The sequence below is a fragment of the Gymnoscopelus microlampas genome, assembly GCF_963454915.1.
Source record: "Gymnoscopelus microlampas genome assembly, chromosome: 11".
In the NCBI taxonomy this organism is placed as follows: domain Eukaryota; kingdom Metazoa; phylum Chordata; class Actinopteri; order Myctophiformes; family Myctophidae; genus Gymnoscopelus; species Gymnoscopelus microlampas.
The window spans coordinates 26,257,298-26,270,144 of record NC_139948.1 but is presented as its reverse complement, the minus strand read 5'-3'; positions in this window follow the sequence as shown (position 1 = coordinate 26,270,144).

The following is a 12,847-nucleotide window of genomic DNA, read 5'->3' as shown; positions in this document are numbered from 1 at the left end:
AGCACATTAGCGTATGGGAAATTTCTCTGCAGGCCTGGGGGAGTATGGGGGATTTTTTCGGGAGCTGTCTTTTGCCTCTATCTGTGTATGGCAGATGTTTTAAAGTTACCCATATAGACTTTCACTGCCTATTAAACAGCTGAGCCAACTGGGCTCTTTTTAATGGCCTGAAGGTGCTGTTTTAACTGCACTTGACTCATAGTCATTATATTACCATAATGGCCCCAAAAGCCTATATGCTTTTTCTGGAAATGACTTCTGTAAAGGTGTGGTCTTCTTACATCGACTCGAGGACTTGATTCATGTCATTATGCCTTCACAAAAGCACACAGCGCTAATTATCTGTAAAATGAGTGCAGTGAGCCTTCGTCACTCATAACTACAGTGCCAGGGGTGAGAGATGGAGAGACAATACACTGTAAAATCCTCATCCACAATTTTTACCCTTTCAGACAATGGTGGATACACAACGTGTCTAATGACTGGGCCTGGAAAAATCAGGATGGCCCGGAGCTTTATTGTAATGGATGGAATTGTAGTGGATGATGTCAATATTTTTTTTTTCACTGTCTTTTTCACTGTCCCTGCCCTGAGACTTGCAATTAATGGCAGGGAGGAGGCACTGGAGTTCATGCTGGTCCCAAGGAAGTCAAGGCGAGTACAACCCATCATGATTACTGACCTCGACTATGCAGATGACGTTGCCCTAGTCTCGGATACAGCAGAGAAAGGAAGGTAACTACTACTGGCAGTAGAAATGGAGTGCAGGAAGATCTGCCTCAAGCTCAATGCCAAGAATATTGGCAAATTTCTTTATTAAAATGACATGATCCACTTGTTCAAAGGCTTTTTTTGTTCAAGAAGCGCACCACCTACGTAGATGCACGCGACAGCTTAGCTAACAACACTGTAGAGCTCAAGATCCTGATGCTAGATAGGAGAGTGTGGAGGGTAGCGATTCAGTCCCGAGTTGGTGTTGGCTAGACCGTACTCTCGCATCGCATTTTCATTTTCACTGTGATGACCACTGTGATGACCACACCACCCACTTCACACTGGATGTGATTTTTAGCGGCGCTAGCCGCTCTATGCCTTTAGGTATAGAGCGGATCCTGCTCTATACCTGACTTTGTCCGTGTTCACCGTCAACGTTCTGATTGGTCAGACCCGTCAACCAAGTGATTGGTCAAGCTTCACGTGACACATGGCTATAAACACATTATAAACACATATCGATGACAAACGCCACTACCTTCACACAGGGTGTGATTTTTATATTAGACATGGATTTATTTCATATTAACTACTTGAACTTGAACTTAGTTTGAGAACGTTGATAATGTGTCAGAAAATGTGGCCTTTTATCTATCCATTTATTCACTGTCACATAAATAGTGTGTGGCTATAGCCTACACTCCCAGGGCTTCATCACTCTTTTCGTCCGATCAGAACTCACTAAAAAGGCATTATTTATACTGAACACACACACACACACACACACACACACACACACACACACACACACACACACACACACACACACACACACACACACACACACACACACACACACACACACACACACACCCAAATATATATTCAATGGTCATTATCACTTTTGGTGTGTTATAGAATAGTGGTCGACCAATTATAATTAGACCCAATTAAAGGCTTTTTCACCTCGCTGTGCTCCTGATGCCGGTTAAAAAATATATAATAATTTCTGCAGACACATCTGTAAGCACAGTACTGTCAGTGTAGCTGCTGTGGAATGATGCAGAGCTCCCTCTTGTGTTCATTTTGCCATTCTTCAATTTTCAAAAACTTTGAACTTTGAACAGGGCAGACATTGAGTGGACAAGAGTGGAGCATTCAGTGGGAAATGCAATGATGAAATGTGTTATGTGAGAAGTATTTTGGATGTTATGTGGTGTCTTATTGGTGGACAGTGTGCACACAGATGTTATGCAGAAAACCAAAGCACTGACTGCACCAGAGATTACTGGCCCCCATCTCTTTCACCACAGACTGTTTAGTTGGACAGACCAGAATAGTTATAATGTTACTTAAAAACAATGCAGACCGGACAATGACAGCATTAAATAAATGTTAATTTAACTACATTTTGTGTTAAAAAACTACAAAAAAAAAGTTTAAACAAAATCGGCATTATGCCAGGTTGAAAGTGATTAAAGTTTCAAACTGGCTAGTGTGTTAAAAGAGGAACTGGGACCAGGACACTATGTTTTCAGAATACACTACTATGTTATTCAGCATACAACAAACTTCTGGATCCAGAGAGACCAAACCACTGTTCATGATGACACCTTCACATGTTTCTCTTAGTAGGCTACGCTTGCACCCAAGACTTGACAGGGACAAGACACACCATGTTACCGAATGCACCTTAATCATCAAGCCACAGCCTTTATTTTCATGTATTCTTCTCCAAGCACATTTCAATTATTCTTTGGGAGGAACTTGATTTCAAGACAAGCAAGTTAAGGACAGAAGCAAGCTCAAGTCATACACTCAATTAACAGTTTGTGCTCAACTGAGCGGAGCTGCCAAGCATAAACTTAGTAAGCTGAGTGAGTGTGTGTGATGTGATTGAATTCAAAATTGGTGTGTGTTTAGTTTTTTTCTGTCAAATGATCTATGCTTTGTAAATCCTGAGCTGGGTTCACACTATACTGAATCATTTGGGAGATTTTGGGTGGAGGCTGGAACCGATCATCTGCCCAGATGATCCTGTAGTGTGAGGTGTCACTGTTCACAGATAAACCTACCGATTTCTTCACAGATGCATCGGGGTTGGTATGTACAGTATCTGGTACAGTTGCACGTGACCACAATAGCTGAGAGCGACCATGGCGAGTTTGAAGCCGATCGGCAGGACGGTTCTCGAGATACGTGAACTACAGACGCACGCATGCACACACAGACAGACGGACAGATTTTGTGCATTTATAGTATAGGATGTTGTTGTTGTGTGTGCATGTTTGAGAAATTCTTAGGATTCTATGGGTGATGCAACCCGATTTAAAAATGGTCTGATGGGTTCAATTTGCCTTACATTGCATCCCTTGCAATGTGACTCTTGCACTACTACAATAATAACTACATTGGATCCATTGGAACACAGGTACTTTTTTCCATTTCCTGAAAAGTAATGGTTTTGGACATAGAAAGGGAAAGGCAAGGGAGACCTTTGTATGTCCCGTGGGGGAAATTCAGTTTCAGCTCCGACACACAGACTGTGGCTGGGGGGCGAACTGGTAACCTTCTGATTACCAGAAGGCCTCTCTACTCGCTCAGACATACAAGGTTTCTGCCCAAAAGTGACAATAAAGATCAATGCCCTGACAGCATTTTCACAATCTGGTTTCAGATACCATGCATTCAGTTCCATTATAAGGTACCATAGGTAGCCTACTCATAATTCCTATGTAACTCACCATCCACACACTCACACCAGCCCTTAATGTACAAAGACCCATCAGCCTAACAACATACAGTAATGTCATCATTTGCCATTCATCCTTTGCTTTTCTCACTCCCACTCTCCCCTAATCATACTGCCAGTGCCAACCTTTCAGTTCTGAGTACACTTACCCACAGCGCAATCTGCCTCTCTTTCTGTGGTCCTAAGACATCCCCCCGCCTCTCTCTCTCTCTAGCTTTCTCACTCACTCCATGCCTCCTCACAGTGCCATTTTGCCTTACCCCCCCTTTTGTAGCAGCTGTTTCTTCCTGATCAACTGGCTTTTCTCTTTCCTCTAATTTTCTCAAGTTCTTGCCCTCTCTCTCCCCACCTCATCTCCTAGCTACATCTATCTGACTCTGAAGTCAATAGTGTTGTTCCAATAAGACTATGGGTTGAATTAAAAGTTACAACCTACCTATTTTGTTATTTCCAGGTGTCTCTCCTCTCCTCCCCTCTCCTCTCCTTGCTGTCAGTTTCTTCCACATGGATCATTGTATCCAGTGTTCCACTGTTCATGTTCTGTACAAACACATGGAGATCACTTTCAGAGTGCAGCATGGTGTCAGTTACTGTATATTGTCACTATCAGGTGTCCAAAACCATTACTTTTCAGGAAATGGAAAAGAGAACCTGCATTACAATGGATACACATTTTGTTATTTATTTCGTCAATATGGTGTACACCAGCTCAGGACAGTTGAAATGTTTCGAGTGTGGAGATGAGGGACATAATAAACGTTCTGCATGTCTGCATAAACAGCAGGCGGAGGCTCACACTGCCAATGTGTTGGGCGGCTCCGCTCATGTGGTGGCTGGTGCCGTTACCGGTGCCAGGTCCACGGCTGGCGGACCCATGGCTGGACTCGGCATGCCTGTGGGGCGGTACAGCATGGTGTTGCAGGTGCAACTGGTACACATTCTGAGAAGGATGACTTATAGGGAGGGACAGAGCCAGCCTGAAAGACAACAGGCTACTGGAGAGAACCTGAGCTAGGGCTGCAACAAATCTCTTATTTCATTAGAGACTATTCTATCGAATACTTTTTGGATTAATCGAACATTCGAGAAGTCTGTTTTTTATCTATGTATATATTTTTGCTTGTAGATAACTATTTATTTTTTGAAACTTGCCACCTGCAACAACATGCAAGAGAATAGGGATACATAATTTTATCAAAGTGCAGATATTGATCATTCTTTATAGTTTGATTGTCGCACCCCTAATCACAGTTGGCAGAATATGTTGAGGAAGCAGCTTTGCTGAGGCTGTTTTGCAGGCAGAGATCACTAATAGTAATCACCAGTGAAGGACAGGGTTTTGATTTGATTTGATTTGAACTTGATCATGTAACAAACCAAGGACATCGCTCTACAGCAGGGGTTTTCAACAGATTCTGACCCAGGGACCACCATCCTGACTAAGAGCAACCTGGGGTTCACCACTATTGTGTCGGGTGGGTCCATCATAGACCCACCCCACACAATAGTGGTGGGGGTTCATATACCATTCCATGGGTTAAGATTAGGTTCTTACTTGTTACTCACTAATCACACTATCACAGGCTACATTCATGAGCTGGACAAAAAAATAGTTTTCAAAAGCATTTTATTATCGGTAAAGAGCAGGGATATCATTTGGCAAGAAGCACAACATTTTTGTTGGATATACTGCCATATTTGAATGCATCAGCTATTTATTTTTTCCCTGGACCAAGCAGGACAGCCAAAGTCCTCTCTCAAAATAAATCCCTTTCAGTCCATCACACAAATGTGTGATGTATTTCTGTGCACATTAGCAGCGACCGGATGTTTTCATAGTGAGAAGTCACTTGACTTTTTGAAATGTTAGATTCGACTTAAGTTAATTATTCACAAACAAAGTGGCAAATAAAGGTAAATTGTTTTTTAAAGTAAAAGTAATAGTAAAAAAGGGGGGAAAAAAGATTTTACTACTTTTCTGAATGCATGGCCAGGGACCACCTGCAATACCTCTGCGGACCACCGGTTGAAAACCCCTGCTCTACAGTCAACATGCACTGATTGGCGAATGATTCAGCACCACCGCCAATGGACAGCGACAGTCTATGCATGCTCTGACCCAGCGACATACTTTATTTTTCTCCATTATAAATACCTAGGATAGCAAAGCAGCACAAAGGTCTCTCAGTCTCCACAGAGAGAGTATGTTTGCCATTACCATCACTACATATTAGTGAGAGATACAAAATATATACAGCTAACTTTGTATTTGCCAGAGATATTGAAAGGCTTATTCAAAGATAAAGTAGACATGGGGGTCTACAATGTTACAAGGCCTCTCTGTTTGTTACTTTATCAAAGTACTTTACCAAAGAAACAGATGACTTAATGTCTGCCACCGCCTTGTCACTCAGCTTGGGCTGAAACCGTGCCCAAATATGGATATGGATATGACTGCATGAACTTCTGAGCAGAGAAAAACGTTCCTGCGTTTGATTGGCATGGGTGTTTTAGACATGCTTTGTATTTTTTGATTTGATGTGACAGTGATCTAGTTTCTCGTACCATACCACTTTCTCAACTTCATTCATTATTTGTCCCTCTCACCCCTCTCCATCTATTCTTTTTCTCCCTGCACCATAGCATTCTTTCCCTGCTTTCTCTTAACTTCTCTGGCTCCTCCTAACTCTCTTCCTTCTGTCTTTGCTCTCTCTACATCCCTCCCTCCCCTTCCTCTCCAACTTCCCTGTCTCTCCGTTCCCTGCATCGTCTCCTCCTCTTCCTCCTCCTCTTCAACATCACACGATCCCCTCCTATCCCAATCCACTGCTCCCTCCCTCCACCCCCCGCTTCCTTTATCTCTCCCTCCCTCTCTCTCTCCCCTTCATCTCACCTCCAGCCTGCTCGAGATCCCTCATCCTCTCTGAACGCGTAAACCGCCCGCTCTCTCTCTCTCTCTCTTTCTCTTGCTTTCTCTTAAAAAGAAATACTCAATACCCTTATCCCCACTTCTGTCCGTCTCTTGCTTTCTCTTGCCTCTCTCCTCTCCTCATCTGTCTCTTTCTTTTTTCTCTTTCTCTCTTTCTCTCTTCCCTCTCTTCTCTTGGGCTGACAGAAGCGTTCAGGCTGCCGGTCGCTCGCCTGCCTGCTATCTTCTATCACTGAGGATCCAGCTGCACCCGGGACGTTCGCACACACGCACACACTAACACACACACACAAGAGGTAAGTGAAAGCATGGAGGAGTGGAGTGACAGGAGGAGAGGAGAGAGTCATGAGGAGAAGAGAGAGGAGAGGAGAGACAAGATGAAAGGTGAGCGGAGAGACAAGAGGAGAGATGGGAGGAGAGACCAGAAGACAGGACAAGAGTAGCGAGTAAAAAAAGATTCTTTCAAATATCTTACCTGTCTCTGCTCCTACTTTAGGAGGCGGACAGAATAAATGTTAAGAAAGACGTAGAGAGAGAGAGAGAGAGAGAGAGAGAGAGAGAGAGAGAGAGAGAGAGAGAGAGAGAGAGAGAGAGAGAGAGAGAGAAGAAGTGAAAGAGAGAGAGAAGTGAAAGAGAGATATGGGGAAAAGAATGCAATAGACAGAAGAGGTATAGAAGAGAGCAGGCAGTTCTGCAGTGGGCAGGATGGAGTCATGTAGATAGGAGAGAGAGAGAGCGAGAGAGAGAGCGAGAGAGAGAGAGAGAGAGAGAGAGAGAGAGAGAGGAGGTGATGTGTGACATGTAGTAATTATGATGATGATGATGATGATGATGATGATGGTGATGGTGATGATGATGATGATGATGATGATGATGATGATGATGATAATTGTGGTGGTGATGATGACGACATGTTCTGGGAAACCTGAATGGGAGCATGGAGGAAGAGCAGATAGTTTGATGCAGGCAGAACCGAAGGCAAAAGAGAGAGAGAGAGAGAGAGAGAGAGAGAGAGAGAGAGAGAGAGAGAGAGAGAGAGAGAGAGAGAGAGAGAGAGAGAGAGAGAGAGAGAGAGAGAGAGAGAGAGAGAATGAAGGTAGAGACCAAGTGACCAAAAGAGGAAGGAAGGACACAGAGTGTGTGTGTGTGTGTGTGTGTGTGTGTGTGTGTGTGTGTGTGTGTGTGTGTGTGTGTGTGTGTGTGTGTGTGTGTGTGTGTGTGTGTGTGAGAGAGAGAGAGAGAGAGAGAGACACACACACACACACACAGAGAGAATGTGATGATTACATTCATCTGCTGTAACAGCTGCATGCCTGCAGAATGCAGCTCCGCTGCTGTGCACGTGAAAAAAATCCCATTCACAAACAGGACCTGCAAACGGGCCACTCTGATTGGTTCAGCGCAGCTCTGTGTGACTGTCCGCGCTTCACTGTGTATGAAAGAGGGGAATGGGAGTGCCGGGGAGGGAGAGAGAGACATGAAGAGAACATGAATTGGAGACAGAGAGAGAGAGAGAGAGAGAGAGAGAGAGAGAGAGAGAGAGAGAGAGAGAGAGAGAGAGAGCTGTGCTGGCTTTGCTGAGGTTACGGGCTGGCAGAGAGGAGGCAGGAGTTAAACTGCAGTGAGTGCGTGTACGTGTACGTGTACGTGTACGTGTACGTGTACGTGTACGTGTACGTGTACGTGTACTGTATGTGTGTACTGTAGACTATATGTGTGTATGTGCGTGCATGAGTATCGCATGCTTTTTCTAAGAGGGGATGGTGTGTGCTTATATACTGTATGTACAGTACTGTATGTACACGGGCCATGTGTGCACACATTTAGGCCTTAACGTGTTTAGACGGGTGTGCATGATGCGGCCTGTGCACATTATGCCCGCATATGTGCATCCGTGCCTGCATGGTTCTGTTTGCATTTGCTTGCGTGCTGGTGTGCGTGCGTGAGTGTATTGTGTGTTTGTGTGTGTGTGTCTGTGTGTGTGTGTGTGTGTGTGTGTGTGTGTGTGCCTGCAGATCTGTACATTACCGCATTTGCCGTTTAGCGTTTACATGCGAACTGGTGGGTGCATAACTATGAACACATGTGCGTGTCATGTCAGAGGAGATGCCTGTTAAGTCCCCTGCTGAGTTGACCAGAGGGCAGAGTGATGGGAGACAGAGTGGTGTCAGCAGCTGCTGGATGTCCTTTAATTTATGAGGCGTTTCCCTGCTGGCAACGCTGTGATGTGATGTCATAATGAAGACTGTGTGTGTGTGTGAGTGTATACTTGCAAGGGCCAGATGTCCCCACAAGTATAGTGGAATTTGAGAAAAAGGCATTGTGAGGAGGACCATCCTCCTAGTCCTCACAAAATAATTGGTTTGGAAATTGGTCATTCTCATTTTATTTCCTTCTTGCCCCGATTGCATCATTCCTTTCTGCATGCGAAGTACCCCCGCTGCCCGCCCCGAGATTTGCAGCTGTCCTATAACAGGAGCGGTCTCGCCCAGCAGCGGCCAATTATAAAATTTGTTTGCAGGAGCAGGAAATTGTCGGCACAGAAGGGTCCCGTGCACGGGTCATGGATGGAGGGAACAGAGGGAGGTGAAGTAGTGAAGGGGTGTGAGAGGGAGAGCAGGAATAAGACGAGAGATGCAGAGTGTGTGTGTGTGTGTAGATGTGTGTGTGTGTGGGCCGGCGGGTTAAGCTTAGACCTAATGGGGCTACGTTGAGCAATCTAGTGAGGGACGGAGAGATATACAAATGGAAAGAGAAAGTGGGGAAGATACTGTAAAGAGAGAGAGAGAGAGAGAGAGAGGGGGAGAGTAAAAGAGAGAGAGATTAAGACAGTGATTAAGATAACATACGGTGAGAAGACAGGAAATAATCAGTGGGCAGAAAAAACGAGAATTAAAATAGGCAGAGAAGAATTAACAGACAGAGTGTGAAGTGATGAGGAGGGAGAGAAAGACAGAGTGAGTGGTTGAAACCCAACGGAACTGCATGTGTGTGTGTGTGTGTGTGTGTGTGTGTGTGTGTGTGTGTGTGTGTGTGTGTGTGTGTGTGTGTGTGTGTGTGTGTGTGTGTGTGTGTGTGTGTGTGCGTGCGTGCGCGTACGTGCACACACGCATGTGTGTGTGAGAGAGAGACTGACTCCAACGAAGCATACATAATGTACAGTAATTGTGGTGAATGTATCAATTTTTTTGCGTAAAAATTGAACCTGAAATGTTAAAATGTGGGCACTGTGAATGAGCATCGTGTTGACATACTGTATAATCATGCAGATATCTAAAAAGTCCTAAACTGTGCTTGACATGTAAAAGAAGTGAATGAAGAAATGTTATGCTCATTCAGAGTTCAATTAACACTATACTAATAATGAGCGGGCAGTCTATAGAATGCATACCCCCCATATACCGTCTGTCGGGCACTCTCCTACCATCACACATCCCAAAAAACGTAATCACCCCACCCCCCACCCCATTAGATGGGAACTAAGCCAAAGAGCGTTGCCTATCATCTCCTGATTTCATGGGAATTCTGTGATTTAATGGCCGGGATGGCTCTGTGGAGTGTGAAATGTGCACAGCTGCCGGAGGAGAAGAGAGGGGAGGAAAGTAGAGGAGAGGAGAGGAGACGAGGAGAGATGGTAGGATGGGAGCTGAAGCTAAGGCAGAGGGAGAGTCGGACACTGAGGAGATGTAGTTGTGAGGATGGGGCGTGCGCGCGCGCATGCGACCGCATGCATGAGTGTTTTGGTGGAGTTGCATGTGTACGTATAGGGGGGTTGTGGTGTAGAGGGTTGTGTTGGTGCATTTGCCGTATGTGTGTGTCTTTGCATGCGTGTAGAAGTGAGAAAAACGATGTACTGTATATCTCTGAAAATCTTTAATTGTGTGCACTGTATGTGCAAGTGTGTGTGCGTGTGCGTGTGCGTGTGTGTGTGTGTGTGTGTGCGTGCGTGCGTGCGTGCGTGCGTGCGTGCGTGCGAGAGAGAGAGAGAGAGAGAGAGAGAGAGAGAGAGAGAGAGAGACACACACACACACACACAGAGAGAATATCCTGGGATGTGCAGCAGTGATGGCTGTGTTCAGGGAAGCGTGGAGGAACAGTATGGGAGAGATTTAAGACCTGTGTCAATGGAATTTGTGAGGGGGGTGGGAGCTAGTTGGCTGTACTCAGGTATTGCAGCTGTCAGGGGGAGACTGCCTGTGTGTTTTTGTGTGTGTGTGTGTGTGTGTGTGTGTGTGTGTGTGTGTGTGTGTGTGTGTGTGTGTGTGTGTGTGTGTGTGTGTGTGTGTGTGTGTGTGTGTGTGTGTGTGTGTGTGTGTGTGTGTGTGTGTGTGTGTGTGTGTCTGTGTGTGTGTGTGTGTGTGTGTGTGTGTGTGTGTGTGTGCGGGTGTTTATATATTGACAGTGTGCAGTGGATGTGGGCTGGCTACATGCTCTGATTCACTAGAACGACTAGAACTGCCACCTTCTCCCTCAGTGATGTAGTCGCTCCTATGGCCCGTTGGTTAGAATGAAACACTGTGACATGCGTGTGCACATGGGCGCGCGTGTGTGCGTCTACAGGGCCTCAGCCCATTGTGGAGACATTGCGCAGTGTTCCACGTTCTAGCTCTGTGATGGGCTGTGCTCCAGCTCTGTTGGGTTCATTAGCAGTCCCATTTCACTCTGCAAATGTCATATTCTACAAAGGGCAATGATTTGCACTAATGCAGGCCGAGAAGTACTGGACAGGGGTTAGCTACCATAGCTGGCTTGAGGCTAGTGATGGAATGTCCAAGCAAGGTCTCATACACTGTACAGCGCTTTGGTTTCAACAGTGCCTAATGAGAAAGATTTAACATCTGACACTGCTAGAGAGGGATTCATGAGAGAAGAGCGCAAAGTGATGGGATTAGCAGTCACTCACAAACAGATTAACAATCCAATATACAGTGGGGAAAAAATGCTAATTTGCGTATTACCACCCTGGCAGCACTAATCAGGCCATATTAAGATTGTAGCTATATAAAATAGAAGAAAATATAAGAATCACATACTTTCAGTGATGGTGCACGGTCAAATCCTGCGTTTATTCATAATTTTTTACTCAGAGAGTGCACAACTCAGAGAATGTGTACATTTGTACATTTGTTAAAAGGAAAACCTTTAAAAAGAAAATGTAAATCCCATTGTTCTGATTTAGGGAGCTCAATAATACAGTGTGGAATGTAGGCTCGATGTCGTGAAATGAAGCGTTCATCAATTCACAACTCAACATTTTGTGGATAAATACACACAGCGTTTTTTGCCACATTATTATTGATCCCTACATATCAGAACAAGGGGATTTAGTTTGAAATTCAGTATCACTCAGGATTTCCCTCTCTCTCTCTCTCTCTCTCTCTCTCTCTCTCTCTCTCTCTCTGAGACACACGCATCCATGCATGCATGACACAGGTATAGCTTTGGTTATTTTCTCCCTTTTCCTCGGCGCCCGCACCATGCGGTGTCTGTCTGTCAGAGAACAAACGCCAGTGTGAGTGAGTTTGGAGCAGTGTAGGATGGAAGCAGGCCAGTGGGTGGAGTGGAATGGGGGAAATGTCATCTTTACTTGGAAGGAGTAGAGTATACTGTAGTGTGTATTTGTGTGGGTTTGTGATCGTAGGTGAAGAGTGGTAGAGAAGGGCCAGTTAACTCTGAGCTGTCAGTGGGATGCAGAGAGCATGTGGGCCGCCTCCATGAGAAAAAAATCACAGAGAGAAATGAAAAACGAGAGAGTGAAAGGGAGTTAGAAGAAAATCGTGGCCTGTCAGATCACATATTTTTTTCTTCTGGTTTGTGTATTGTGTGAGGGCGAGTGATGACTGAACTGAACCTGAGGTGACCTCTGCATTACTGCCTTTAGATGTATTTAGATCCCCCTCCCCTCCATTCTTCCCCTCAGTTCACATTTTGTTTAACATCAGTTTAACATTACATGAGGAATCATCGGAGCTCCCCCTTCGGTAAAGAGCTTTAATTAAAAATACAGATTTTGATAAAGGGAAGAGGAATGGGAGGATTATCTCAGATGCGTTTATGCTGAGGTGGCACTTTTTAACGAGGAAGGGAAACCGGGGGTTTGGCAGCTATCAGCGGCAGCACTTGATTGATCCAACAGTTTGACACCCAGTGTCAAGTTATTATTGCACAGAGACAAAACTTCAGGGTGTGCAGTGCGAGACATATTGCATGCACCATGCACACGCACGCACGCACGCACGCACGCACGCACACACACACACACACACACACACACACACACACACACACACACACACACACACACACACACACACACACACACACACACACACACACACACACACACACACACACACACACACACACACACACACACACAGTACACTCTCACTGATGTGAATATGAACGCAGTAGCAGGCGGTTTCAAGGGCAGATGTAGTACAGTCTGTCTG